General features: G+C 39.1%; 1 long non-coding RNA gene across 1 annotated transcript in view; it reads right to left on the bottom strand.

The window, feature by feature from the left end:
- Positions 1-12,760, bottom strand: part of LOC117828838 — an 85,247-nt gene extending 72,487 nt beyond the window's left edge. The window contains exons 1-3 of the long non-coding RNA XR_004634504.1: positions 12,659-12,760; positions 12,113-12,193; positions 1,951-2,014 (exon numbers count right to left, since the gene is read on the bottom strand). This is a non-coding gene — a long non-coding RNA (uncharacterized LOC117828838). The remainder of the gene's footprint in view (positions 1-1,950; positions 2,015-12,112; positions 12,194-12,658) is intronic.
- Positions 12,761-13,197: the final 437 nt, after the last annotated feature.

The following is a 13,197-nucleotide window of genomic DNA, read 5'->3' as shown; positions in this document are numbered from 1 at the left end:
CAGACAGAGGGGGGAGAAAGAGAGAGAGATGAGAAAGGGGGCGGGGTGGGATGGGGGGGGGTGTTCGGGGTAAGGGCGATGACATGAACCCAGCATGACTCACCCACGTAGACACACACAGCGGGGGTTAACACGATCGCATTACTTACTGCACAGCGCAGGTGGGGGGTGGAGGTGGCAGCAGTGGTGGGAGCTGTAAGAAGACGTGTATCGCCTTTGATGAAAAAGGAAGGAAGGCTGGAGAGGAGAACTACAGAGGGAGGAGGAGGGAAAACAGAAGAAGAGATCCCAGTGGACGCAGATAAATAGAGACAGGTCCCTACTGTGTGGGGACATTTAGGTGATTTAAGGAAAGCTAAAGCTCATATGCATGCAGAAATGTAACAAGACAAAGAGCTGTGAGGGCATTTGATTGTGCTTCCACTTCAGGTCAGCAGATGTGAATAGACAGCTGATTTATGTTAAAGCTAAACACTTCTTGGACACATACTGTCAATATTTTAAGCAATTTTTAAATTAAATAATTATTCATTAGAGCAAAAAGTCTTTATACTCTGGGTTGTAAATGATGTCAATGTCAGTTAACATACATCCATTGCTGTCCGCCCTCTCTTCTTGAGAATTAGGAGCATGATTTTGGTCATATCTTACATCAGCTCAGGGGTTTAATCAGGTTAGCTGTTTGTAGATTTTCTAAAAAATCAATGCATTGGTAAATAAAAATATGTCACATTAACAATGCTGCTGCACAGATATGAAAGATGTTGACTTTATCTAAACGTAGCACACCTATCAAGAAACTTTGTCAGCCTTGAATGCATCTGATGGAACAGCTCCCATTTCAACAAATCCAGCTGACAGGAAAAGCCATATTTCTCACATTTTACATGCAAACCTGTCATGGCTGCACCTGTGATCCAGAAACTCTTCCACCTTCCCATACCTCCCATATATTGTGCTCCTTTCTGTCTTCTATTGTTTCCATGTCTGACTCTCCCGGCGTCTTCATCCTGGGTAATCGCACACACCTGCAAAACCCTCTCCCTTGTTTTCCATCTTCTAATCAACTTAACAGTTCTAAGAATCTTCACCCCATCAACGCAAGAAACTCCATATAACCTTTTCCATTTAATTTCTCAAACAAAAACAATGAACATTCGTCAACATAACAGCTGTGTGTCTATGTAAATATGCAAGGTTGGGCGCAGACTTGGCCTAATGGTTAAGTTGTGCGCCCATGAAGCGGTAGGCCCGGGTTTAAATCCAGCCTGCAGCCTCTTTCCCGCATGTCAGTCCCCCCACTATCCACTGTCCTCTCCTCTATAATAAAGGTGTAAAAGCCCCAAAAATATAACTTAAAAAAAAAAAATTGCAAAGTTTAGTACAATAGCTAGCATATATCTACAGTCCTAATTCAGGAACTTTGAGGACATACTGTACTACAAGACAGCACACAGAACGCTCAGGAACATTTGCACGTACACAAATGTTTTTATCACAAACAAACAGTGTTGTAGTCCAATAACCAAACCTAGTCGAATCTGAACTTCTCAACATTCGAGCCTGTATCATTAAAATTATTCTAACTATAAAGAGAGTAGCTGTTTCACTCAAACTCTTCACTGTGTGAACCTCAACTAACTGTGTGGGACATTTTGTATGTATATAAAACACAATTAATTCCAGGTGGCCTGTCTGGAAATTTAATTTAGCAATGAAGTTACAGTGCTATGCTAACTGCTCACTACTCATTGTTTCTTCAGCAGTGGGATCACAACAGGTGTCCAATAAACTCAATAGTAACTGAAGCCTATCCACTTATCATCAGAATATAAACTGTATAAGCATCTTTGACTCAGTGGTTGAATCACTGTTGCTAAATATATCTTTAGTTTGCTAGCAGTGTTGTAATCAACAGTCAATGTATGCTAGCTTTAGCATCTGACTTACATTTCTGGTGGGATCCTGGAAAGATGTCTGTTAGGGGTTGTCCCTGTTTTCTCCTTGATGGTTCCTTTACATACAAAAAATAAAATAATAATAATAATGATATTAATAAATTATACAACTTATACAGAGCTATTAATCAGAGATGCTTTACAAAATAAAAATACAAATACAAATAACAGGGATGGAGAGGAAGTTGAAGTCATGAGTTTTAGACTTTTTTGAACAGGTAGGTTTTGAGTTGATTTATAAATGAGTGAAGTGAGTCAGAGTTCCTGATGTTAGGGGAAACAGGGTTCCAGAGTGTTGGGCAGCAATGGCAAAGTCTCTATCTCCCAAGGTGCAGTGCTTGGTCATGGTGATGAGGGACAGGTGATTAGCAGTCAGTCAGGTATGAGGGGGCGAGTTATTGGGCTTTGTAGGCGATGAGCAGGATCTTGAAGTGGATTTGGTGCTGTATGGGGAGCCAGTGGAGGTGCTGAAGGATGGGTGTGTTGTGAAGTCAGAGTGTGGGTGAGTAACAGGGTAACAGAGTTCTGAACATATCAGAGTTTTTGGAGGTCAGTGGAGGGAAGGCCATAGAGGATGTTGTTGCAGTAGTTCAGTCTGGAGGTTATGAAAGCATGGATGAGTATTTCTGCAGCGGAGGAGAGAGTTGATCTGAGTCATGCAATGTTACGGAGGTGGAAGAAGGATGTTTTGGTTATGTTTTTGATATGTGGTTTGAAGGAGAGTGGGGTCATGGATGATGCCGAGGTTGCGAACTACTGGAAAGGGTATGACTGTGGTTATCAATGCTCAGTGAGGTCTGGGTGGAGGGGAGAAGGGATTTGGGACTGATGAGAATTATTTCAGATGTATTGCAGTTAAGTTTGAGAAAGTTGTTGCTCATCCAGGTTTTTTATGTCAGTGAGGCAGTGTGAGGGTGGAAAGGCAGGAGTGATGATTTTTGTGGAGATGTAGAGCTGGGTATCATCGGCGTAACAGTGAAAGTGTAGTCTCTGGAGGCGTATGATGTAACTTATGGAGAGTGTGTAGAAGATGAAAAGGAGGGGACCAAGCACCAAGCCTTGGGGGACACCTTGTGTGACGGGGGTGGCATAAGATTTGCAGTTATTAATGGAGATGTATTGAAGTTTAATAAGTTGATTGAATAAGTTGAACTTGCTCTTGCATTTGCAGTTAATTTTTTTGAAAGCAAAGCACATGATTAGTGGTATCTCTTCAAGTACCCTGGTAGAAACTGTATAGTCTTTGTCCTCCTCTCCATTTTCTGAGACCGAAGGCACTTTACAACTGAATCGTAGACCAAAGCAAACGATTACGTATATGAACTTTTATTTTAACCTTAGCGTATGAATTAACATTTTAATATTTAACATTTCACAGTATATTTTAAAGAGACATTTATACTGTTTTTAACACATAATGTTATTTTAAACACGATATTTATATTTTCTTTTTTTAGACGTTATTTTAAACCTTTATAACATAGTGATTACTTTTGTATCCATAACACAAACATCTTTGTAGGTTCAAAAATGTTACATTTTGTAATGGTATTTTTTGTTTTTCAAATAGATTTCCTATCCAGAATTTTGATGGTCTTCTTGAAGATAGATTTTAACTGTTCAACTGTTTTTAACTAGCTTCTTACTTTTGGGTCTTCATTGCAACACTATTGAAAAAAATTATAGTAGTGTAATTTTATGTACCAAATGCCAAACAACAGTAACTGTGGGCTGATATGAGTGCTGCCAAAATGCTGGTGACCCAAACTCATTATTGTGCCTGAACACAACTTGTGTGGGCAAAAATGGAAAAGTGAAGGCCATTGCTGTGCTGTTTGCGTCACCGGGGAGCTCTGACATGTTTAAAACACGCTCTTTAAACTGTTTAAGATGACCAACATGAATTAAATCAAACAACACGGTGAAGACTTATTAGCCGTCTTCAGGCGACAACAGTTACATGTGGCAGTAACTCCAAAAGAGCTGACAACACACCTCAGGACAAACAGTGCTACTGGGAGGCGGTACAGATTTTGAGTGTTTGGAGGGATAAACAATAAATAAATATGACATTTGGCGAGTAGGCAAATATTGAATAGGCTTACAGAGAGAATAATGTGCATACTTGTTGCTACTCGCATCAAAAACTGCGCGTGTATTCCTGAGAGTATAGCCTTTTGGTCTTCACGATTTCCTTGTTGTGCCGTGATGAATTCATGGAGCAAAGTGTAAAAGCTTTTAAGCTACAATACACAGAAGAGTTGTTGCGTGACCGATATATTTTCAAACATGGTGAGTACAAACGGTAAGGTAAAAACTAATGTTTGAGTAGTTGTGTTTCTGTGTGTGAGCTCATGTTAGCAGTGCAGAGAGCTCCATGTCTCTCAGTGTGACGCTCACTTTTCACTGAGCTGTTCAAGGGCCTCCCAGATCTCTGATACTATGTTTGTCCAGGAGCTCCCTGCTGCTGGGCACTGTGGTAACCAAATGGCACACACAAGCGTGCTCGCCTGACAGCACCCTGACCACATCAGACAAACGAGATGTTCAGCTGAGCACGACCAACCTGTGATCCCCGGGTAAGAGGAACATGAAGAGAGAGGATTAAAAACAGGAGAAATGTTGATGCAGGGATATTATAGTGGTAGGAAGGAAGAAGAAGTTTTATGCAAGGAGGATAAAGTTTTTAAAGGAGGAGGGAGAGGAGCGCAGGGTCTCAAATAGCCGGTTGTCCCCTCTGCAGCGTGGCAAGCCAGCAGTGCTAATGAAGACTTCAGAGCAGACAGTCTGTCCGACTCTGCTGGAGACCAGAGGCAGAGAGAAAGAGGGAGCGAGAGGGGAAAACAAAGAGGTAGGAGGGCGATGATGAAACAAACTGGCTGAAGGCTCAGTTAGAGCTGAGCTGTTTTGGACACAGTGCTTTGTGCTTTTCACTGGCAGCGTGTTCTCTGCGTCTGCTCCATGTCAGGCAGGCAGGTAATAAAGATGTGAAAGTGTAGAGCAAGCTTGAGTCATCAAAACATTCAGTGGTACTGCGGTGGGAACATATGCTGAACGGAGGATAGGACAGAACATGTTCAGAAACAGAACTAAAGGTAATGGATTTCTGTACGGGCACTTGTTCGTCTGAAACAGGAAGCTTGTTTGTGACATAAAGGACCTCAAGTGACAACTGAAATCCAGGTTTGGAACAGGATGGGTTAAAGGGATATTTTTTATTTGGTGTGTTTTTGTCACTGAAGTAGGGTTGTTTAAGGCACTTGTCCAAAGTAAGAACATCACCAACAAGGGATGCAGGTCGGCTAGGCACCCTTTGTTCAGAATGTGGCGTAAGAAATGGAACCGAAGTGAAGCTTCTGCAGATGGGTTCAGCTCTTTTACCTAATAAAGTCTGACACAAACTTTGATGTTGATGTAAGTGTATGATCTCTTTAGAAAATTTTGGCACACATTTGGCCTGGCGGTTTCGGCACCTGGCCCAAATGCCATCAAAAACGCCCTGAAAGCCCTTTCATTATAAGCTATACAGATCACAGAGTACAAAGACTCACAAATGTGTACAGTACATACACATGAAATACAAATGTAAGATACAATACGATGTACTTTATTGTCCCTGTAGGGAAATTTGTCTTTGACATCAGTGCTGCACATGTTACCTGCTCCTACAAAAATCACCTCAATGACACAAGAACACATAAATAAATAAGAAATAGTACAATAAATAGTACACATTCATACAACACACACACAGCATAATCTTAAAGAGAGAGCACCATAACACTGTCGCAACCCTAACAGGCTGTTTAATATTTAAAATTCTAATAGAGATCGGCACAAAGGAATTTTTAAAATGATTCAATTTACATTTGGTGACTCTGTACCTTCTTCCAGACGGTAAAAGTTAAAAGAAATAATAATAATAATATCCACAACTGCATACACATTTTCACAAATACATAAACAAATCTGCAAATATGAAATAGATTTACAAATGCATCCACAAATCCACAAACGTGTACTCTGAACTGCCAATGTTTAGACCAATATTTCAGGGAGCCTGAGTTCGGGGTATTTAAAGAATCGCTTCACACAAGTGTCTTTTTTACGTGTTTGTGGATCTCCATCATGGCAAAAGTCACATGTAGACAGGCAGCCAATTGAGAGGCCTGCCTCAGTTGAAATTGAGGACCTGTGTATTTTTTGGTCTTGGAGCAAAAACTGTTAGATTTTTAGGAACTAATAACCAAGTATGCATTTGCAAATTGGAGTACACATTTGCACATCTGTATATGCATTTACAGATCTGTGTGTTTGTGGATTATTGTTTTTATTTGTGTATCAATTCACACACATTTGTCAATGTATGTATGCAGTTGTGAAACTTTGTATGCATTTGTGGATCAATTTACACAATGACTCATAGTTTTGCTAATAGCACCATAGCCCTTTTCCCGGACACAATATTTATGTGTTCTCTTGCCCAAGGCGCACTGATTAGCTAACAGGGTCTATAATGTACGAGTAAAGCTTAATTTTGCTCAGCATACTGATGAATTAAGAGTTCTGATACTTGTCCATCTAAGTCCCGCATCATTTTAAGCAACAAATGACGAACATCATCCACGACAATGGCGAATGTACAGTCATGGCCAAAAGTTTTGAGAATGACACAACTATTAATTTTCACAAAGTCTGCTGTTTCAGTTTTTATAATGGTAATTTGCATATACTCCAGAATGTTATGAGGAGTGATCAGCTCAACTGCAATTAATTGCAAAGTCCCTCTTTGCCTTGAAAATTAACTTTATCTCCAAAAACACATTTCCACTGCATTTCAGCCCTGCCACAAAAGGACCAGCTAACATCATTTCAACGACACACAGGTGTCACACACATTAACACAGGTGTGGGTGTTGATGAGGACAAGGCTGGCGATCAATCTGTCATGATTGAGTGACTGGACACTTTAAAAGGAAGATGGTGCATGACACCATTGTTCCTCATCTGTTAGCCATGGTTACCTGCAAGGAAATACGTGCAGCCATCATTGCATTGCACAAAAAGGGCCTAACAGGGAAGTTTATAGCAGTGAGTAAGATAGCACCTCAATCAACCGTCTATCGAATTATCAAGAACATCAAGGAGAGAGGTTCAATAGTTGCCAAACAGGCTCCAGGGCGCCCAAGAAAGTCCAGCAAGCGCCAGGACCGTCTCCTGAAGGTGTTACAGCTGCGGGATCGGGCCACCACCAGTGCAGAGCTTGCTCAGGAATGGCAGCAGGCAGGTGTGAGTGCATCTGCACGCATAGTGAGGCGAAGACTTTTGGAGGAAGGCCTGGTGTCAAGGAGGGTAGCAAAGAAGCCACTTCTCTCCAGTAAAAACATCAGGGACAGACTGATATTCTGCAGAAGGTACAGGGACTGGACTGCTGAGGACTGGGGTAAAGTCATTTTCTCTGATGAATCCCCTTTCCGATTGTTTGGGGCATCTGGAGGAAGGCTTGTTCGGAGAAGACGAGGTGAGCGCTACCATCAGTCCTGTCTCTTGCCAACAGTGAAGCATCCTGAGACCATTCATGTGTGGGGTTGCTTTTCGGTCAAGGGAGTGGGCTCTCTCACAATCTTGCCTAAAAACACAGCCATGAATAAAGAATGGTACCAGAACGTCCTCCCACAGCAACTTCTCCCAACCATCCAAGGGCAGTTTGGTGATGAAGAATGCCTTTTCCAGCATGATGGAGCACCTTGCCATAAAGCAAAAGTCATAACAAAATGGCTCGGGGAACAAAACATTAAGATTTTGGGCCCTTGGCCAGGAAACTCCCCAGATCTTAATCCCATTGAGAACTTGTGGTCAATCCTCAAGAGGCGGGTGGACAATCAAAACCCCACAAATTCTGACAAACTCCAAGCATTGATTATGCAAGAATGGACTGCCATCAGTCAGGATTTGGTCCAGAAGTTGATTGACAGCATGCCAGGGAGAATTGCAGAGGTCTTGAAAAAGAAGGGTCAACACTGCAAATATTGACTTATTGCATGAATTCTGTGTAATTCTCAATAAAAGCTTTTGATACTTATTAAATGCTTCTAATTGTATTTCCTTATACCATAGAAACATCTGACAAAAACATCTAAAAACCCTGAAGCAGCTGACTTTGTGAAAATGTAATATTTGTGTCATTCTCAAAACTTTTGGTCATGACTGTATGCTGCATATACGATTGTGAATGCGCAAGTTTATGTTTCAAAGTTTCAGATGAAAATGTGAACAGGTTTATATTTACAGGCTGGTTTTGTTTGCACTAAATCACTACATTAGGATTAAGAATTGTGTATTTTCTGCAGTCATTTCATGGTTGTTCTGTCATTCTGTAAAAATTATTCAATGACGAAAATATGTACATTATTTCAACTCAGTGAAACCAAACCAAAGTGTAGTGAACACATACATTGATCCTGTACTAAATCTTTTAAAGGAGCTTCTTTTTATATTCTTCAATTAGCCAGATATCATGATGTATCACTATATGACTGTTTTGCAATATATTGATTATCGCAGTATCGCTGTACCTAGATATTATAATTATCGTAGGCCAAGTATGTTGTCTAGTTTTGTATTGCATTGTATCATATTGTCACCCAGCCTTTCCCAACCCTATTGTTAAATTTCCAGTTAACGTTATTAATGACACATGAAAAAACACTCGAATTTCAAGAGCTGGCACAAGCTTACTTTTTATGGAGACCCACAATATTGACACTGAATGACGACACATCAGTAGACTTTTGCGGCTGTATTTCATTGCATTATATCGCATTTATGTGACTAATAAACTGGCCACATAGCGTGTACCTTCCATTCCAAATGTCTGAAACCACTTCCTGTTCACATATATGAATGCAAACAGTCTGCATATAGAACTGTATGACGTGTTGATTTTTTTGTATGCTATATATTTTAAAGAAAAGAAACAGCTTAATAAGATTAAGTTGTAGTATTCTACCCATTCACAAAACTGCAAATCCATCTCCTCCATCACTGCTTTTGATATGTATTTGATTAGATTGAAGGCAGCGTCGCACATTTTTCCTCCAGACTGCAAATAGTTGGGTGTTTTGCTCACTTTACAGAAAGCTAGTGGGTTTTCCTGGGAGAGCGAGATGGAGAGAGAGAGAAAGGCGGGGGAGTTTGAAGTTATTTGGCCTGAGAGTCTCTGGGGCCTGATATGAGTCCATCTAATGAAACAGCCCATAGAGGAACCCCAGACAGCCATGGCAATAACTGTACATCTTCACTGTGGTCAGGGCTAATCGGTGGGTGGACAGGACCTGCTCCCTCCTCTGCACAAGTCAGAACCACCACTGTGAGGCTGCAACAATGAAGAGGATATTGTTGGAGGCTCCACAGAGAAATACCTATTCATTCATTCATTCTACCTCATTAAATTTCTGCATTTATTTTGCTCTCATATGTGTAAATACAGTTTTTTTGTTTTGGTTGTTTTAAAGCTTAAACTGGGGTTCTCACATCACACTTGGCTAAGTCTGATGATAATTGGCTTGGGTTTGGTAGGTCCAAGTATTCAACTAAGACATGATATTTAAACTCAGCCAAACAAACATGCATCTGATATCAGCACTATCAAAGTGTCAAGGCCTGTAAATTCATGTAAGTACATTGCCCTCTGTTGCTGTGTTGAACACTTGATTCTGATTGGTCAAAACTCCTTGACAACAGTGATTTATATTATATCCAAAACTGCTCTGACCCTTTAAAATTTAAATCTCTATTAAGAACTCACCTATTTAAGTTAGCTATTCATTTGTGATTGTACTGTTGTTTTGTTTTGTTTTAATTGTGTTCTTCGCTTGTATTGATTTTAACAATTGTACAGTGTCTTTGAGTTTTTGAAAAGCGCTATATAAATAAAATGTGTTATTATTATTAAAACAGATGCTTCCTTCAAATGGAACTCGTAAAGTCGTGTGGTGAAGTCTTGTGAATGACTGGCTTGGCGTTCAAGTGGTAACATCATTACTAGGCAACAGTTACATGAAGCCAAAAGTGGAATCGTTGTCCTCCTTGCTTTATAAGTGGAAATGCTATACATTTTTTATATGTGCTGAAATGCCGTTCGGAGGTACAACGAACTCCTCTTGATCCTGTATGCTGCAATGGTTAATCAAATCAAGTTGTACAAGCTTTGCTCTTGCTAAAGCTAGCTAATTTCACTCCTGTAACTACTGAACCTACCAGTTACATGATAACATCATGTATTTGCATGAAACTGGAGTCTATGGGCTCCACCATTTCTGTGGACGTCATCAGACACTTCACAACTCATCAACTCGCTGCTTTCAGAAATTTTGAGTTACATTGTCGCAAATACGTTAAGAGGGGGGCGTTCATATGGTCATTTCTCATGAACACGTTAAACATGACCCTCTTTGAAGGCGCCATAAGACTCTTAGCCCCAGTCCCCACATGTAGGTTACAGAGTTGAATACCTCCACTGGGTGTGCAATACCAAGCCTGTTTGGAGTGACACGGTGTAGAGACTTTTCAACTTCTGACCAAGTTTTGTAACATCGACTTGCACTGAAAACCATCTGTCCAGATGTTTTCATCAAACATAACACCAGAGTGGTGCTGGGATTGAAACAGACTGTGTTTACTCCTGCAGACATGAGATCAACTCGTATTGATCAGAGATCTGTGTATGACGTGCAGAGGATACAGAACGACCAACATATAGCAGAGAGGGTTCAGAGAGCACCACACATCCACACCATGTTCACACAGTGTTTTGACATACCACTGTTGGATAAGTTTGATTTAGTGGAGTACTTTCTTCTTTTAAAACTGTCCCTCACCACTTACAATAGCCTTTGTGTTTTGCTGGATTTTGTATTAAAGTTTTTGAATTCACTAGCTCTGTCATCAGTGTCATGTTGTGTCAATCAAGCTTTATTTATAGAGCACCTTTTCTGCAAATTAAATGCAATTCAAAGTGCTTTACAGCGTTGAAAAACAAGAACCAGAAATAAAATAATGGCGAGACATATTAAAAAATATATTTATTTTTTTAAATAGAGGCTAATGCACACCAACAACAATTAAATATAAGTAATAAAATAAGTGAAAGCATCAAATTAACATTAAGAAGATTAATAGTTAAAATAAACAAATAAAAATGGGTAAGGATAAGAGTTGAAGATAAAAATAAATACAATTGAGTATCATTTTTTATAAAACAACATTAAAATCAATAACAATAAAGTAATAAAATTGTGGAACCCTACATAAAATCCAGACTGAACAATACGTTTTTAGTTTATGTTTGTGGTTTCCTGTGGTTACCAAACCTGACATCACCACCCATCTTGATATTATGCTTAGTGTGTGCTGAAGCTTACTGCTGGTTTAAATAGTATTCCAGCCACTCTGGTGTTATAGATGACACAAAGGTCATGATTTCCACAAAGCATGATGCAGATGTTGTCTCAGGTTGTTTTTGTCTTTTTTTAACCTTGTTCCCTTATTGGCTCTGTATCACAGTTTAGCGGAGGGGAGATCTGACTTAAAAAAAATAATTATGATGAATAAAAACCTCTCCTTTTACCCTGAGTATCGCCTTTTAGGCTTCACTCTGTACTGAACTCTAGAAGACACTTCTTCCCATTTAGTTTGTTGGAGAAAAAAATAATACTTCAAAGTTAATATTCAACCTAAGAAATGCAAAATATAATCTAAAATGATGGGACCATGAACCACAGTTCTGCTTGTTAAGATGCATAGTTAATTCATAAAAGACGCAGGCAAGCTCAGTTGAGGAGATGAATGTGTAACACACAGAATGTGCTAATAGTAGATCAATTTGAATTACCAAAATAAGATTGGAAATGTGTAAATAAAGTTAATTTCTAGGAGCCCAATTTGTACAAGTGTTAAGCAAATCAACACAAAAGTAAGTGTTGCTAAAATAATAGTTAAAGACAAATCAACAACTTTCAATGGACCTAAAAATACAATATTTTTGGGGGGGATGAGTTCTTGTATTGGGCTATGAAAGGAATTAATCATTGGTGGGAATGGGGATTTCTTGTCCTACCAGAGGTAGTAGAGTTCAGTTGGGTTAATTATTTTACCTGGGTTATCTCGCCATCTTCGTGAGTCCAGGTGTCCAGCAGAACATGGTTCAATTCTTCACTCATGCACAAAAACATGACCTATAAGAGGTCATAGAAAAATAGTTGACAATCAATCTCAACTTTACAATCATGAGCAATAGTTCTTACCAAAATAAATGACATTTTCTCTTGTTGTTCAACATTCATATAGTGCACCAAACCTCCTTAGAAAATCTGCATATTTAGGTTTACACAGTTTAACTCAGCTTTGATTTAAGCTCATCTCAAAACAAACATTACATAAGAACATCATTTAGAATCCTGATCAAACAGTTACATCCACAGAAGTTAACCCCTCATATTGTCCAAAAAATAAACAAAAAAAATCGATTAAACAACAAATCCCTAAAGGGGACACTGGACGTTAAATTGACACTTTTTACAAGGGGATTCTGCATTAGCGTCTTTTCCTCGATTTTAACAGGGGGCCAGAAAACACAGCATAAACGTAAATTCAGCAGAACTATAATCAGCACATATGGAAATAAAAGTTTAAAAACTCACCACTGAGAGTTGTCACACTCACTCTAAATCCATCTCTTGAAACAACCATTGACAGCCGCCGAAACGTCACGCTGCTTGTTTGAATGAAGGTGAAAGAGGAAGTGACGTATTGAACCGGATGTTTAGGAATTTGGGAATTAGCTCTGATTGGGCATTATCCCAAGTTAGCTGAGATAATGCTACGGGAATAAAAACCACATAATTAATATTAAACAAACTTCAAAGAAAATAAATTAATAAATAAACAATTATTATGTCATCAACATGATCTATATAACCTGGGTTACAAATGGTTTGAATAGTTGTGTGAAAACCACTAATCCCAAAGGTAGATTAAAAGTCTAATAATACTAATAAATAATAATAATAAGAAGAATAATTTTGATCTGAAAACTTACTAAGATAGATAGATAGATAGATAGATAGATAGATAGATAGATAGATAGATAGATAGATAGATAGATAGATAGATAGATAGATAGAGCTTTATTGTCAGTGCAACACAATTGAATTGCAATATTTCAGTGTAAAGAAAACTG

This window comes from Notolabrus celidotus, chromosome 17 (genome assembly GCF_009762535.1).
Source record: "Notolabrus celidotus isolate fNotCel1 chromosome 17, fNotCel1.pri, whole genome shotgun sequence".
Lineage (NCBI taxonomy): Eukaryota > Metazoa > Chordata > Actinopteri > Labriformes > Labridae > Notolabrus > Notolabrus celidotus.
Note: the sequence above shows the minus strand (reverse complement) of the source record. Positions and strands in the feature narration are given on the sequence as shown.